A 17,303-nucleotide genomic window follows, 5' to 3' on the forward strand; every position below is an offset into this window, starting at 1 on the left:
TATTAAGGCAATAAATTCAATTTCAGAACCAAACATGACAGAACATGGAAATACGCAATTACAACACAAACCAGCACATATTGCCTAAACATATTCTTTCTCATATAATGGGGGTGGGGGGGGGGGGTTTAAGAAATTTAAAAATAAGTATAGTTAAATTTACAACTAAAAAGAGCAAATTCCTTCACCATTATCAGGATGATACTAAGTCCTTGACATCTTTGGAACTTAAAGCATTTCATAAAGCAAGGTGTTAACATTATTCCAATCTTGTGAAGGAGAAATAATCACAGAATTTAAAAGATTTACCAGTGGAGTAGTAGTGAAATAAAACTCCTCTTCTGGGTTCTCTTAATCTCATCTTGGACACCCCACAGTTTTTATCTGGGGCTCTTTATTCTGGAAGGGCTTTCGGTAACTGGAAAAATTCATTCTTCTTGTTTACTTGCTTTCTAGTAACTTATCTAGATAAATGCTTGATACAAAAAATTATTATAAACAAACTCTTCAGGTCTTTCTTTCAAAGTTCAGTTACTGTAATTTCTTTTATTACAGTACTGAAGATAAGAGTCAGTGCCTCTTAGAAAGGGTCAGTGCTTCAAAGTTACCATTTAGCCAGGTTATTCCCCTTCTCGTTGGAGACTACATATCTCATTGATTCCTTAGTATCTGTTTCCTGATTTATTTTTAAATCAAAGCAAATAAGTTTAATGTGGTAATTCCTGTAAAAGGAACGAATTTCTAATATTTTGCAATTTAATGCATAAGAGAAGAGGAAAAGCCCCTGCTTTGCATCACTCCTCTGTGTCTGACAGAAACCTCCCGTCAATGACTCACGCCCGATGCAACCCAAGCACGGAGCCCACGTGACCGCTCTGATCATTGACTTGCAGAAACCGAGGAAGTGCGGGGCTTTCCAGAGCACCGCTGCAGTATGAGCAGCTTCTTGCAGAGGTGAGCGCCGATTTCTGCCCATTCACATGTGCCGAACCTTAGCCAGCGCGGGCGCCACGGACAGGGAGGTGAGCAGCAGAAATGCCCTGGGGAACGAGAGCTTCCAGCGGCCAGCACCGAGCAGTATGCACGCGGAGTGTGAATGAGCAGGGAAGTACCCCAGAGAAAGGATAGGACTGCAGGCAGCAAATTCAGGACTGCCTCAATCCCCTCGTCACAAACCACCGATGTGGCAGGAACTGTTGTGGCCAGGGCTGTGCTCTCTTACAGATTTTCTGCTGTAACTTTGTTCCCCTTGTAACTGGCCCCATTGCTTCTGGGCTGCGTTTTTACTCACTTTTCCTTGCAGCAGATAGAACAGAGATTCAATGAAACAGCATTCGAGGTAGGCATGGTAGCCCTGAAGATCTGGGCATAGAGCTGGCTGGAAGTTTTATGATGAAATAGGTTTTCATGGGAAAACACCAGTTCACCAAAATCAAAAGATATTGCATAAGGCAGTGGTTTCACAGCCTTCTTGCAGACCCAGGCAGTGCTGTGCTGTGATGGCACTTGACAGACCATCGAGCATCTGTAGGCCTCATGATAGGACTGCCTAGGGGACGTTAAGACTTTTGGGAGTTTTCATGTGCAGCTTTCCAGACCTCTGCACCCCTTCCAACAGTGACAAAAGCCCCAGGATTTCAATCCCTACTGAAGGCTTGGCTTCCTCGGACGGTGCGGGGAGCCTGGCAGTCTTGAAACCCATGACTCAGGCCTGAGGTCCCTGTCTCACACGCATCGATTTTGGCTCCTTCATGACTCCAAGGCTCCTAACCTCCTGGATGCCCTATTGACTCTGCATTCACAGCCTAGCCAAGGCCTGCAGTGCTTAGGCTTCCACTCTCACTTTCGCTATGGGTTTTGCTAAGCCAGCTGATTTGAAACATTTTTATTTTTCCACACGCAAGCATTTTTAACTCAGTTTTTCATTTCAGAATGGAGCATCCATAGTCAGCACCTTCTGCAAGTCTGCAGAGCAGAGGCAATGCCAGTGCACCTCTGCCTTCAGATGCATCTCTGCAAAGCCCCAAGTGGTGAGAGAGCTTCTAATGGCAAAACCAGCTTGTTTGCTCATCTAATCAAAGCACATCCTTCAGTGTGAGAGGCTCTACTAGTAAAAACCTTCTGACAGAAAACACTGCACCTATACAGTTTTTCCTTCGTACTGGTATTTTAGAGGTGGGAATATTTTAGCTCACAACTAATATTGCTGTGCCAGCTAATCTTGGTAGACACATGCCTTTCTCATACTGATAAGACTTGAGTTAAGGGTAACCCCTATATTCCAAAAAAGTTTTTTGGGTAGAAAAGTCCTCAATTTGTGATGCATGACACTTCACTTACCAAACATAATGTTGGTTCAGGCTTCAAAAGCAAGAAGCTCAGATCACACTGCTGAGTGTCCTGCCAGCTTTTTCCTTCTCCCTGGTACAAAGTTGACCTGCATCTGCAGTGACGACTGGGTCAGGGCAGTAGAGGAACGGCTGTTCCCCAGTTGTGTGCCTGGGAGCATGGGCTGTGACAGGCACTCATCCTGGGAAAGCTGTATTCCCTAATTCCACTGAGTCCACCTGTCAGTATGGCACCACAGATGTCTTCCTTTTTCCCTGCTGGAGCCAAGGGAACAGACTGTGGGAGAGAAATTCAGAATGATTCATTCTTAAGATTAAGCCAGGCAAAAATTTGTTATACCTAAATTTAAAAGCAAAACAAAGACAGTGCTGAAAACTTCAGGAAACTACTCAACTCCAGCAGCCTATTCTAGCACAGGTTTCAGAGCTGTGTGATGAGGTAGCTGTGATAACTTATCATTGCCACTCTACTGCAGATCACTTAACAAAAACATTTAGTTTCATATTTCCTTTTTGAGTGTTTCTATTTTGTGCTTAAAATTGTCTAGTCAGACATCCAAAAAGTGGTAACAGAATCCAGAACAGCCTGAAGTCAAGTCAAATAGAAAATAGTTAAGGTTGGTTGCAGGTGCTGGGTCTAAAACAGCTCCACTAGTTATTTTGTGTCTGTTAATTTTAAAATCACCTTTTCCCAATTTTGAGAAAACATAAAATGAGAAGTTCACAGTAAGTGTGCTACCTCATATGACTTGTCTCCCACTACTTAGGTTCTGCATTTTCTCTTTTACATAGTTTCCTTACCGTTCATTTCATCAGACACATTTTCTTCCAGGGATAATGCAATACCAAAGCTGTAATGGATGAGGCATCATATACTGGACCCTTTCCCCCATCAGCAAATCAGGGTCCGTGTGTGTTACCAATTCTGATTTTGCATCACAGAATTTGGAGTTTTCTTTAAAATGAAATTCTGAAAGGCACCAGGGAATGAGGAGAATGAATATTTCAAGGAGTTTATATTATAGATCTAGTACTGCTGCAGCTATGTACAAGGAATGTGATTTAGATGTTAAACGTCTCCTTTAAAAACATTTGCCTCCTCCCAGTTAACTCTAATATCTTTCTATTTACTTTAAAACCTTTGTTGACAGCCAGAGGTATTTGGCAATTGGATACATTAGCTAGAAAGGTAAAACATGACAAAAGCCAAAGGAAAAGTGTGAGCCTATGGATATATAAATATTTATAGGAATGGGAAAATTAATTTAATGTTTGGTAGTTATGAAAGATAAAAAATACACAGATAATTTTTCACAAGTAGTACATACCACATACTACATTCCTAGATAGTAACAGATTAATGGCCATGAAACTCATTTCAGAGAGCACATTTTGTTGAATTCTTTGCATTTCATCTCTGAGGTTTCCCTATTTGCCTCATATCCATCAAAATAGCTGAAATTTCACACACAATCTGCCTCTTTGAAAGCAGGATTCTAAATAAAAGAATGGGTCTTGTTTCCTTGTAAACATCTTTGGAGGTCAGTCAGCAGTTCTCTGGATCAGAGCACATATATGCAGCTCCCAGGAGAGTTTTATTCTATGAAGCTGTGCTTGTCCCACCTTGCTCCTCTGAAGGACGTAGTGGGTTTCTAGCCTCCGGAGGAGGAACAATCATTTGCAGATTTCTAGGTTGGCCAGTTGTCCCACTAAGGGATACTATCATTTTTGCAGAACTAATGTGGTGCTTGCACTCTTGCCAAAAAAGCTAAATGTCAGGGCCTGCTTTAAGATATTCTTCCTAACACAGTCCTTTCTTCACTTTCTGGATGGACTGCCTCTTTCTTGAGTGAAGCACTCATCCTGCAGCTGCTCCAAGCACAGAGGGCATTTAGGGGCAAACTGAGGCAGGGAAACGTGATATCTGCAGGCTGGAGGCAAGGTGTAGCAGCTCTTGAAAAGCACCAGGGGACTGAGGAAACGAAGATGCCATGAAGGGCTTGTTTATACTAATGCAGAAGGTCACTCCTCCATGGTCTCTCCCTCCCCACTTGCTGCGCTGTGGCCAAAGCACCCCTTCCTCAATGGTATTTACACACCCACAACAAAGTCCTTTCGACAGCTGAGTACCTGGTATGTCTTAAGAGACACATTGCATTTATTTGAGCAAGTGCAATGTTTCCCTGTGACAGAGGGTTATACTCAAAGAAGCTTTCCTTACCTTCTCAGAGTTTCCTTCTTACAGTTTTTCTGGTGTTAATATTGCAGAGAAAGCTCATATATGTGTTAAAACTATGTCCTGAACAAATTCAGTTCCTTCTAGGACTGCAGCATGCTAGGTCAGGCCTGGATACCTGACCTCATTGAATTTAGTCAGAGCTTTGCCCAGACTCAGGCTCGAACAACAACATGAGGGAAAGGACCACCTGTGGTACATAGCAAATAATGTTATGAGAATATCTTGAGGCAAATAAGAAGGGCCAGGCCAGATCAGCTTTATGGCCAAACTCTCCAACATGGACACCACTACTAGCATTAATGATGGCAAGCATCAGGCAAGCTGCAGAGCAGGAGAGGAGAACCAGGGCAGGTGGACATTGAACTGCATGTCCCCTGTGTCACCCTAATTTCCACCTGGCAGAGGCTGACTGAGTCTTATGGCATGAGAGTTAATATAATATTTTTTCCTGATAATTACACTCATGCTACTAATGTATTTTTTTCTTAATTCTTGCTAAAATCCTCTGTGATGTTTCTGCCAGCCAGTGTTTACTTATGTATTTTGGAAAAAAACATTTCCTTTTGATTAACTGTCTTTTAATTTCATTGAAGGTCTCTCCAGTTTTGTGGTGCTGGGCTGGGAGAGAAAAGGCTTCAGTCCTACCTTCCTACATGCCCATTTGGAAATTGGTGTAGTCCAGCTTGCAGCTAAGAGCCTGGACTGTGGTCTGCAGGCAGTTCCACCCAGCCTCTCTCTTCATCCCAGAGGACAAGGAACCACCTGCACACACAGAAAACACATCTGAGTGCCTCTTCCTGAGCCTGTGACACACCAACACAACACCAAGTCGCTCCTACCACCAGCATGTTAGAAAGTGTGAGGAGCAGTGGCTGCTGCTAGGTGGGAAGGGAGAGGAGAAGATGAAGGAAACACCAATCTAAGCTAAAGGCAGAACTCACTCCATATCATATAGTGAAAAGTATGGATTGTATGTTTCAATACAGTATCAAGACAGATCATGCAGTATTTAGTTCATCTGTACTCATGCAAAATTGCCCAAGTCCTCACAAGGACTTTGCTTGAGACATCACTGACCAAACAAAAATAATGGGCATTTGTGAGACACACTCCTTGCTCAGTAAAAATTTCAAGGCTCCTCGTGCTGTCAAAGCATGATCAGAATAGATCAGTGTCGCAAACATGATCTCCCAAATTGCCATCACTGTTTACATCTGAATCTGATATACCCTCAGAAATACACCATGTTATAATAACCATCCTTTTGATGTCAATGATTTCACAGTCTGATGTGAGATATTATGCTGACACATGTATCTGTCTTCCTGTTATGTGCTAGGCAGAGTATTTTGTAAAGAAGCAGGCTGCACCAGTGAGAGTAGTCAATAATTCTCTTGGCCTACCAGAGTCTATTAATTTAAAATTTCTGTCATATAACCAATTGCTTGGCACTTCTGTTGGCTTTCAATAAGTCATTTCAGCTAACTTAGAAGATCCTTTAGATTTTAAAGATGCTATGAAATTTCTGATAAGTACACATGGCCATTTTGTAACTATTGAGCAAAACTGTTATAGATGGTTACCCACAAAATAATATGCTCTTTCAAAAATAGCAATTTACTGACTGTTTTGCTACCAAATTCCTTAACTCATCCCACTAGAGTAGATCATTTTGATGTCTTTGATGTGCTTAGCACTGTCTTTGCATTATTCTTCCTTATTTCCTATTTATGGAAATAAAATACATTGTCTGCAATTTTCTTAAATGCTAAGAATCTGATAAAATAAAATGCTCTTGTACTGAATCTAGTATAAGGAAGAGGCTTTTTTATCAAAAAAACATAAGGGACTGCCATGAGGCTTAGCTATATCACTATTACTATTTTACACACCCCACTGAGATGTATGTGACCTTGGGTGCCTATTTCCTTTGATTCCTTTGATGAAGGCCAGCCTATGACCTTATTTGAATTCACTGTAACTACTGCTATACTTAGTCTTAAGCTCGTAGTTAAGAGCTTGACTGGAGCGAGGTTTATGCCACCAGTACCTCTTATCATTAAGGACAAGAAAAAAGTGATTTATAACTCTGCTGAACTCCAGAGTCCAAGAGGGGACGTGGCTAAACGAGTTGTGTGATTGGTTATGGAAAGTTTTGGCAAGGCCACCCATCTTCACAGCTATTGCCTGAATCCCAGCAGCAGATGCCTGAATGTCCATGCAGCTCCTCTGCAAGCAAGGGTAGGCCTCAGAAAATTACAGCTATGTGCAGCAAGGTTTTTTAAATCAGATGTCATTGTGAAGTAGCTCTGTTCACGCTCAATACAAAGAAAGGCAAAAAAAGCTGTTTAGTGATAGGAAACAAAAGCAAAATTCTCACCCTGCAAACAGGCAGACATAGAAAACCACGAAAGCATTTCTTGAAAACTTCCTTTTCCTCCTGCAGAACACGCCTGAAGGGGACGAAATGCAGGCAATGAGAGGGTTACGGCTTTCCCAGCTGTTCCCACAAAAGGACACTTTGCACCTGTTCGCAGCAAATGAAAGTTTGCTTTGTGCAAAAGCCCGTTCATCAGCCCCGGTGTCTGAGCGAGGCAGCACCAGGGCATGTGCCGGCTGCAGCCAGCCCGAGGCTGAAGGGCAGGTCTCCAGGAATTGAGCGTCTGCCATGCAAACATACCCCCACATGAGGACTGATGTCACTGCAGACGCAAACGGCAGGGATGGTCAGCTAAGCGTAAGCAAGAGAACATGTATTTTTTACTTTAATCCCAGCTCTGTTTGGTTTACTGTGTTTGCTCAAGGCTGGCATAATTTTCAGCTACCAGTGAGCTATTATTCAAAAAATCCTGCACTATACTGCACCTGTATGGTCATAAACAATGTATAATACTTCATATTTCCTTTGATATTCTGTTAGATCTACATCTTCTAAATTATGATTTATCTCAGACATTGCTATTAGATTTGTGCCAGGCCTTCAGCTGAGGTAAACGAGAGTAGGTCTGTTCGATCTCGGTGGAGCTACAGAAGTTCACGCCAGAAGAGCGTCTGGCCTGTCTCGGAAAAGTCAGATCTCAGGTGACACAGTCATATCAAAGTCATGAAGTATGGCCAGAGCTGATAAAAGGCAAGGAGCCAGGGGAAAAGAAAGAAAAAGAAAAGAAAGAAAAAGAAGAAAAAGAAAAAGAAAAAGAAAAAGAAAAAGAAAGAAAAAGAAAAAGAAAAAGAAAGAAAAAGAAAAAGAAAGAAAAAGAAGAAAGAAAAAGAGAAAGAAAAAGAAAAAGAAAGAAAAAGAAAAAGAAAGAAAAAGAAGAAAGAAAAAGAGAAAGAAAAAGAAAAAAGGGGAAGGGAAGGGAAGGGAAGGGAAGGGAAGGGAAGGGAAGGGAAGGGAAGGGAAGGGAAGGGAAGGGAAGGGAAGGGAAGGGAAGGGAAGGGAAGGGAAGGGAAGGGAAGGGAAGGGAAGGGAAGGGAAGGGAAGGGAAGGGAAGGGAAGGGAAGGGAAGGGAAGGGAAGGGAAGGGAAGGGAAGGGAAGGGAAGGGAAGGGAAGGGAAGGGAAGGGAAGGGAAGGGAAGGGAAGGGAAGGGAAGGGAAGGGAAGGGAAGGGAAGGGAAGGGAAGGGAAGGGAAGGGAAGGGAAGGGAAGGGAAGGGAAAGGAGAGGAGAATTAAAAACAGAATCCCATAGCTAAAATAGCAGCTTCTCCTTTTCTCACATGAACTAATGACCCAGCAGTTTAAATGCTTCTCTTCTTCAGTACAGGAGTTACAAACAGGCCACACAGGCCATCAGTCTGGGCTGATGCAGCAGCAGTGAGATCAACGCAGATTTCCTCTACATCTTCACTCATCTGACCTTCAGAATATATTGTGTGTGTGTCCCATTTCCCCCCACCCCCTTTTAATCCTGGAGTCTTTACTTTGGAGCTAAATCAATAGACAGTAGAAGAAAATCCCTGTGGGAGCAGCAATTGTGGTCCTATTATAAAAGCTTAAATTCCCCACCTGCCACTTGACCAGTAAAAAGCCTGGATTCCCCACTCCTTTCCAGATTATGTAAAACTATTCAAATCCTGAGTGACAGTATTTATGAAGACAGCTGTTGGGCTCTCCAGCTGGGGAGGCAGGGGCAAATGCTGGGGAGCCCAGTAAGAGTTGTCCTGCTATTCACCCTCTCAGAGATACTTACAATGCCCTTTTTCCTACCCAGGTGGAGGGAAATGAACAACTAGTCAGGGAAATTAAATCTCCCAAACCAACAGTTCTCAAAAATGTCCATTAAAAATAGGAAGTGATTTAGAGATCGTTCTCCTCACACTTATTTCCCATTCCTCCCCCCTTCCCCTCCACCATTTCTACGTTTATTTGTTCATCACAGACAGGGGCAGAAGGTGGGAGGAGGAGATGTTGTGTGAATTTTTCATTTGTCAACACTGTTCAGCTTAATACATTTCTGGGAAGAAGATTAAACTAAAAAGATGCTATCATGTTTCCAGTCAATCAAATTTGTAACCACTCCCCTTTATGTCACTGGAGCTGTACCGTTGTCAAGGACTGCAACTCTTGGTGGTACTTCAAACTGCTGTTTATCGGCAAGCGGAAAGGGTTTGACATTCAGTGAAATGACGCTGTTTCCTGAGACAGTGGTTACTGTGCTATTACAGCTGTTGGGAGAGTAGGAACAAGAAACCCACTCAGTCACCATAATATTTTCGTAGTGCCCATATCATAATTCATCGAACAGTGAACCCCCCTGTTGACTTCCCTGGGTGTTCACAGCGTTCTGAATGCTCATTCGGTAATTGAGGAGTAATTCGGGAATGTGACCTGTTTACAAACCATTTTTTTAATGATAGGAGAAAACCTGATTCTGCTTCCACAGGAGTCCATAAGGAGTGTTTTTCCTGGGAGGTGGATCAGGCCAATAAGGCTTTACTGAATGTGCAATGTTCATTTGACCTACTTGACATCTGAGGTCTAATAATATGATAAAACCTCCAAGATGTATAACAAAAATATACATAACAAAGGAATTGCATTACGACCTTAAACTTTTGGACCTTGTCTTTAGTTCTGATCAGAGGCTTATTTCTTATCTTTTTCTGCATTTATACAGTTACGTCATTTATGTACAGACCCTGGCCTTTAATTTGTTTGGTTTTGCAACACAACGATGCTGTAAAACTGTACCAATAGGTCAGTTAGAGATTTCCTTGCTCAGGCAGTGGTCCAGGTGCAGTCAGGTCAGATTCAGCCCACTTTCTCGGGGCACCTTCCAGGCTGACGGGCAGTGCAGGGCATTGCCATAGCCCTTTGCACTCTTGTTGCCCCTAAACCAGGAAACAGGCTTGTCTCGCCTGATGTCAGGCATCAGAAGGGTAGTGTCTAACTGAAGCTAGTCATCTAGGCTTCCTCAACAGCCATGTAGGAGAGACATGTAACTCCAGAGGATGATGTCTAAGAGAGGTTGGACGAGTTGCCTCTGGGGCTGCCCTATCTTCATGGGCTACAGGAGCTGAGCTGAGCCCAGGTGCCTTGTTTGCATAGGTCAGGTGAGTCTGGACTAGGAGGTCATCCTTACAGCCGTAAGGTTCATGCCCGGATTTCAGTCTGCCACAGAGCTGAAAAAATGGAGTTGTTTTCCCTTGCGTCCTTTTTTCTGTACAAGTCAGTATCCAAAACAGAACACAGTGCAGAGATACGTGACATTCAACTTTTTGTGTGTGTGTGTGTGTGCAGAATCCCCTGCCTTCCTCCCCTTCTGAACAGATGCAGCTGCAAATCTACCCATCAGAAAGTTACACTTCTGAATGAAACTCTTTCAGGTGAGAAGATAAAAAATGAAAGCAGTGGCAAAGAGAATTGTTGAACTACATCTTTCATTTACTGAGATAATTTATGTATTAAATTTTTAGCATCAGAATTCAAGTCACGGTACTACAATTTACTTAACTATAAATAGTCCTTCTTGACTGGTTATTGTCTGTGAATTTTGTGGCCATGAACAGGCAAGTAGAACAGATGTGCCCCCTAAAATGGACTGAACGCTCCTGATCCAGAGAGACTGCCAGCTTCTTTTGCAGGAGTGCGCAGCATTCAGTACTAGCTAAGGGAAATGAGAGCAAATTCCTATAGATATGCTGCTATATTGCCTTTATGGTTAATTATTTGACCATGTGAACAGTTCATAGATGCATGTTTCATTTATAAATATTTGTGCACATGGCAAAAAATAGCAATTAGAAATTTTTTATCCTTCCGTGAACCTCCTTGTTAAAACATACACATTCATGTCTTTGTTTTTGCCAGAAAAATCAACGTAAGATATTAAAAAGCTTCCCACAGGAAAGGCAGCAAGAGCAGCCAGGGGGCTCCAGGCCTGCATCATTAATGGCCCCCACTTCAGGCTCTAACGAGACCAGGACAAGGACAGGGAAAAAGCTAAACTCGAACTTGAGAACGGGATCTTTGGATGGGTAATTTCCATGCTGGAGTTTAAAGCACCAGGTTTTTCTCTCACCAGGAGAGACTCAGCAGCTGTTTCCCACTTGTGCTGCTGACTGGCATGTTCTGGATAAATGTTGGAGTGGTTCTACCTGTGCAGCCAGGGATGCCAAGGCCCTCCTGCTTCGGACATGTCAAGAGACTGTCATAGGCACCTGGCACATCCTGCAATCGTGCTCAACCCAATTATTAATCCAGCAGATATATTAAAAGGAATCAACTTGGCAGTTTAAGGTCAGTCCCCAGTGATAACATTATCAGAAGAGCCCTTTTTTTTCCGGTGGGAGTAAACATAGGACTCCATCAGGATCCTTCTTTCCACAGCTCTTGCCAGAACCTGTTAGGAAAAAAAATATCAAACTTCAGGCATCAGGGTTCTTGCTACCATTATATATTGACAGTGATTTGTGGGATTTCATAATATATCTAGTTATCTGGCACTAGCAAGGTAGCAATATCTTTAACCAGAGGAGCTTCAGAATAATCCCAAATTGCGTGTGCAATGTTTCTGTTTCATTCTGCAACAACATTCAGATCTGGCTTCACCAGTGCAGCAACACAGGCACCAAAGCAGCCCAGAACATGAAGCTGCGCAGTCGTCTTTATCAATTCTCTCATTCTTTCCCTTTGAACTGTTCCAGACTTGGCACATGCCGAGTTCAGAAAGAGTTCAGGCTCGCTGCTTACACCAGGAGGCCTGAAATCTTCGGTTTCTATTTCACATGGATCATTGCAGGTTCACAGAGCGGGTAGAAAGAGACACCTAATGTTTGTGCCAGCCTGGCACTCGCCCCCAGGGCAGCTCAGGCTCCCAGCTCTGCTGCTAGTGCAACTGGATGGAAATCTATCTGCAACGAGAAAGCCTCGGCACATTAAAGGAACGCTGTCAAACTGCTGGGCCTAAAATGTTATCTGCCCCCTCTTGTCTACATTTATTTGCAAAATCCACATTGTCTTTTGAAGAAATAAGTGATTTATTGCTGGGAACAGCTTGGAGTCAATACTAGGACAGTATCAATGTCAGAATCAGTAATAGTCCTAATCCAGTGAATACACAAGGGAGAAGACAAACAAAGTACCACACACAAAAAGGGCAAGGGTGTAAAGACCTTTTAGGAAAGGAAGAACTTTGTTTTGGGCTTGCAGACCATAATCAGAAATGACTGTGAGAAAACCAGGTTTTTGAAAGTAGGGAAATGGCATGTCATGTACTTTTTCAAATACAGGCTGCAGATCCCATATTCAAAACAAGGCATAATATGTTGTGGTAGCTCACTGATATATTTGTGTTTTGTTTTAAACAATGTATCATATACAGGCATCATCCATTACAATATAATGCATACTAAAGGGAAAAAGAAGAAAAATCTTACATCCCTAGTAATGGAAATGTTTGTGATAGAATGGAAGACGAGAGAACCATCGTTGAACAGTGTGCTTCTGATATTAATGTGCAACACTTTTTTATCTTCTTTTGCCTCTTGTTGAGATATTTGCTTCAAAAAGAAACTGACGGTAGCAAATGCAACAATACTGCAACTGAATTAAGGTGCTTTTTTCATTTGCTGCTTTAAAATATGCTGCATCAATTTAATGTTACCCCTTCTTTCTAACAGAGTAAATGGCTGTTCTTTATCACAGTGGTGTAACTGGCAGAGTGCACTCTTCTCTTTGCTCAGAGAGCAGGCTCCAGCATGAGGCACACAGGCCATGGCCAAAGTCCTGTTTCTGGGAGAGTCTGGGACGTGCACAGGATGGAGGGTACAGCATGTGCAGCTGAGCTTGCAGGTGCTCCCAGCTGTACTTTGTGCACTGGCAGGATGAAGGTTTGCCCTTCACCAGGTGCAGGCAGTGCTACAGGCGAGCAGCCCACGGTTTGCATGGGCCTCCTTTGCTCTTTCTCGTTCACTGCCACCAGCAAGCCAAATCCGCCTTGACAGTCCTTCCTTCCGTGTTCTCCCCCCAGATCAAATGGGTCTTGTAAGGACATGCAAGTGATAGGTTTGCAAAACTGTAAGCTCCCTAAGGCAGAGCCAGAGTCATCTGATTTTCCTGCACAGCACCTAGCAGAATGAGGCCCTAAGCCTGATTTTCAGCCTGTAGGCACCACAATAATATCACGTCTTTAATACAAATGACAATGAGAGGAAGGGACATGCTATTCACAGTACTGACTTCCCATCCACAGATGCTTGGCAGGACTTCAGATCTGCATTTGGGGAGTATGTAGGCTATGCTGAAATGGCCATTCTTTGTACAAATATGCCCCTGAGCAGCAGTAAAAAGAAACAGATGCAGATTAACACTCACTTGAGTCATATACCCAATGCACTATACGTGTAACCTAATGCATGTGAATAGTCCTACTGACCTTACATCTGTTACAGAAGCATAGCCTAATTGTAGGCACTGTCTTCTTTCACAGTGTGAGCTCTCCCCAAAAGCAAGGAGTTTGAAGGTGAAGGGAACAGCACCCACATAGGAACTGGAGGGCACCAGAGAAGAGCAAAGTGGGATGAAGCCACCTTCACTCTACCTAACAAGCTCTCAAGATTTTAGACATCTTGTCAACACTTGCCATCTTGGCTCCCTCCGGTCTCCGTGGGGGGGCTGAGAGGGGGTGGGCTGATTCATCCCATCTTGAGACCAGTGCCTAGGGTGCTGGTGATGAATCACTGCTCAAGGTGGCTGGAGCAGAGAGGAAGCCTGGAGGATTGCTTACACTGGTCTCCTAATTTTTAGATGACTAACATGGGGCAAAATAAATCTCATTTTGATAGCTGAGTTATCCTGCATGTCAAAAGTAAAGTGAGAAATGAGTAAGCAAACCCCCGGTTGTCTGGGGCTGCCAGATCTCACTCACAGTGGAAAAGGTAGTTGTAACGTGGAGGTGAGCAGAACACCTACAGTAGATGCCTCACTTCAGCACTGTGCCTCCTTCCTTCCGCTGACAGCACAAGGAGCCAGCGTCTGGCAACCCCAGATAAGAGGTGGCTCAAAGCACTTATCGTTGTCTTGATCTGAGACACCATCACAGGTGTGACAGCTAAATCACACATCTAGACGAGACAATTGTCTCATCTGGAGACAAGAGTCTCCAACTCTTCTCATGTGAGTTATGGATTACTATGACACTATGCATTTTGGAGAAGGGATTCAAAAGCCCATAGAAGGCCAGCCAAAGGAATTGACCAAATGGAGTCCATAAATCTATTTAAGCCCCAAATGGGTCAAATTTTATTATGAAATTCTGTAAATATACTCTTTCATGAAAAGAAAAGAAAAGAAAAGAAAAGAAAAGAAAAGAAAAGAAAAGAAAAGAAAAGAAAAGAAAAGAAAAGAACACTGTGGTAGGTGAAGTGTGTGTATGTATGCATACAGCTTTCTGTAGGAAGTCCCAGAACTCTGCTTCTGCTTCCTGTTTTTGAGCTGTCCTCTTGTGTCTTGTGATCAGGTATTTTCGACCAGCGTGAATACACACCACCATTCGTCTGCATCCTCTTGGCATGTAGAGCAACAGAGAGTAAATGACCTTCCACACTACATCCACTGCTCCTCTCAAAGGATGCATTATGTGGCTTAGTCGAAGAGCACAAGCCTGGTTCTGTTTGAGTCAGCATGACTCTTACAGTATAAACACTGCAAAAACCACTCCATGTAGCCTGCCTCATTTTCTATTAGCCAGGAAAGGTCAAGGCAAAATTGGAGTCAGGATAAAATCGGTCAGTGTTTGGAATCAGTCCCACTTGAGCTTGATTTCCTGTTTCTCCAAACAAAACACACTGCCTTCCATTTTCTGGATACAAAGTTTAGTGAATGTTGCTATACACGCCACACGCACACATTTGACATACAGTAATTCCTTGAGCACCTACAAAAGTTATCAGCGTGAGTAAGGAGACTCTTAAATGCACTTGTTTGGCAGCTGCTAAGAAGAACCGTAAGAAATGCGAAGGTCAGAGTTTGTATACTTTCCATCTCTATTTATACTATAATGTTAGTTTTTTCTGAGAATTTCACACAGAGCCCTAACAATAGCCTCAGGGAAGAACTGATACCCAGAAGGCATTCACACTTATCCCCTCTAAAATTGGCAGTCCCTTCTAGAAATACACCCAGGCCAACAAAACAAAACAAAACTGGCGGCTTACAGCTTAGCACCTAGTCCGCGGTTACGGATTCAAGCAGTATCCAAGCAGTCTGAATTTCAGACTGGAAGACAAAGTTTGCTTGATGGTTAGTTGTTTGACTAATCAGGCTAGAAAGTTAAAGTATAGCACACATACCTTCATCTGAATTAAAATAATCAAAATATCAGTCTCGAGAGAGAGTAATTACATGCGTTGTTGACAGTTTGCCATCTCTGTCTTTTTGATGTTATTTGTCAAAGTTAGAAAGTTGACCTCTCTATTACCTCCAGCTGGGACTCATCCTTCTAACTTGAGGCAAATCCTAAGGGAAAATGAAGAAATACCATAAGACAGACAATAAAAAAAACCATCCCAGCTTCATGGATTTGAGGCTCCAGCAGGGAAATGAAAGCACTTTATATTAGTGTCCCAGCCTTGTCTGTAAGTATCCCATCAGTAGGTGCCCAGTAGTATCCCAGAACAAGTATCATTTTCAATAGCATTAACGGGTAATGATGATTTTCTTGCTCTGCATCCTTCCAACCCCAATACTCTCTGTCAGCTTTCTGGATCCCTATCCTGTATGCCTAAAGTACAACACTTTCTGAAAGATTAGGGAGAGGAGAATTGAGTTCACAGAACTTTACCTGCCTTTCTTTGTCTTTGTCTTTGTCTTGCCAAAGCAGCCTACTGTCTTCGCTCTACTGGACTCTTTCTGGAGTGGAACAAATAATCTCTGCTCACCAAACCTAGATATGACAGTCTTAATTTTCTCCTGAAAATAAATTCTTTAATACATATTAAAACAGGTATTTCCATAATGGTAACCTGTTTTTCTCTGGCTGGAGTGAAAAGTCGTCATGGCTTGTATGTTTCTAGTGACGGTAAAGGTGTTAAACGTTTCAGAAATGCAATGCATTATAGATTCCTTGAAGCTCAGCCATGGACCTCTTTATCACTGCTTCATAAGAGGTGCTCTGTTCCTCTTCATAGGGACACACATGATGCAAGCACCACGAGGACTTAAAGCTAAGCCCTTTTCTTCTAAAACACATCTTTAGCTCTCCCTGACTCACAAGTAAGCCTAATCTTTCATTTTCAACTTCCTTAACTCCCCACTCCTGTCCTTCTATTTTATAACTCCACTTACCCATATGAGGACTCCATATCTCTCCCAACACCCCTGGGTGGATGCCATCGCAACTGGTGTCTTCCCACACTGCACACTGTATGCTTTCTACTCCATGCTGCCAGCCTCCTACAACTGTTCATCCTATGTCCTCCCCAGAAATTACCTTGGCGCATCTCAGTCAGCTCACAGAGCTCTGGAGTATGCAGCAGGGCAGACACAATTTGTGGTGCAACTCATTTCTGCACATGAATGAGGGAGACCTACCTCAATGTGCCACTGCCTGTGGCTGACCCATTACTCCAGGGAAACTGGGAAGACACAACTTGGTGGAGAGAGAGCTAAAAAGTCCAGAAGCCAGGGTCCCCATCCCTAAAGGCAGATTAGTGCCTGTCCAGACTGATGCCTCCCAGGTCTCTCCTCCCTGCCTGTGCCGTTCTGGCTGTTCTGCCATTCTGGGATGTGCCACAGCCACCTCGCAGCTCAACCCAGTCCCAAGAGGGGCAGGACAGACCACAGGACAGCAGCCATGAGGGACAGAGGGGGAGGCACGTTTGAAAACTCTCCCTCTTCCCTTGCTCAACCTTAATCTCCAGTGTACTGAGTCACAGATTGAACAAAAGAACAAGATCTGGGACTTCCTGGCAGAACTGCTGCCTCAGCTCCTCCATCACACCCACTTGCAACATCAAGCACAGACTGATTGCGCTCAGCAAGGGATAAAGAGATCATGCAATGGATGAGCAGCAAGCAGAGGAAAGCCAGAAAAAGTCTTACAACTGCTTAATTTGCTCTGGGCATTGCAAATACAACAACAAAGGTCATGTCACTCCTACACTGATTTAATATGGATGTGAATGACACTGCATAGACAGCCAGTAGTGATGATCCACTCCTCCTCAGTAATGGTAATACTTCCCAGTTCTGTGTCAGGACCTCAGGGAAACTAGTGCT

At 43.2% G+C, this 17,303-nt stretch overlaps 2 long non-coding RNA genes across 2 annotated transcripts; one reads left to right on the forward strand and one right to left on the reverse strand.

The window, feature by feature from the left end:
• The first annotated feature begins 878 nt into the window (after nt 1-878).
• On the forward strand, nt 879-5,238 carry LOC135328020 (uncharacterized). The gene is made up of 3 exons (XR_010388748.1): nt 879-1,022; nt 1,932-2,030; nt 5,181-5,238. It is a non-coding gene; the product is annotated as an uncharacterized LOC135328020 (long non-coding RNA).
• On the reverse strand, nt 1,555-7,084 carry LOC112997277 (uncharacterized). The gene is made up of 3 exons (XR_003262656.2): nt 6,968-7,084; nt 5,233-5,349; nt 1,555-2,625 (listed from the first exon to the last, which is right to left on the reverse strand). It is a non-coding gene; the product is annotated as an uncharacterized LOC112997277 (long non-coding RNA).
• Between the last annotated feature and the right edge of the window lie 10,219 nt (nt 7,085-17,303).

The sequence above is a fragment of the Dromaius novaehollandiae genome, chromosome 1 (assembly GCF_036370855.1).
Source record: "Dromaius novaehollandiae isolate bDroNov1 chromosome 1, bDroNov1.hap1, whole genome shotgun sequence".
Taxonomy (NCBI): domain Eukaryota; kingdom Metazoa; phylum Chordata; class Aves; order Casuariiformes; family Dromaiidae; genus Dromaius; species Dromaius novaehollandiae.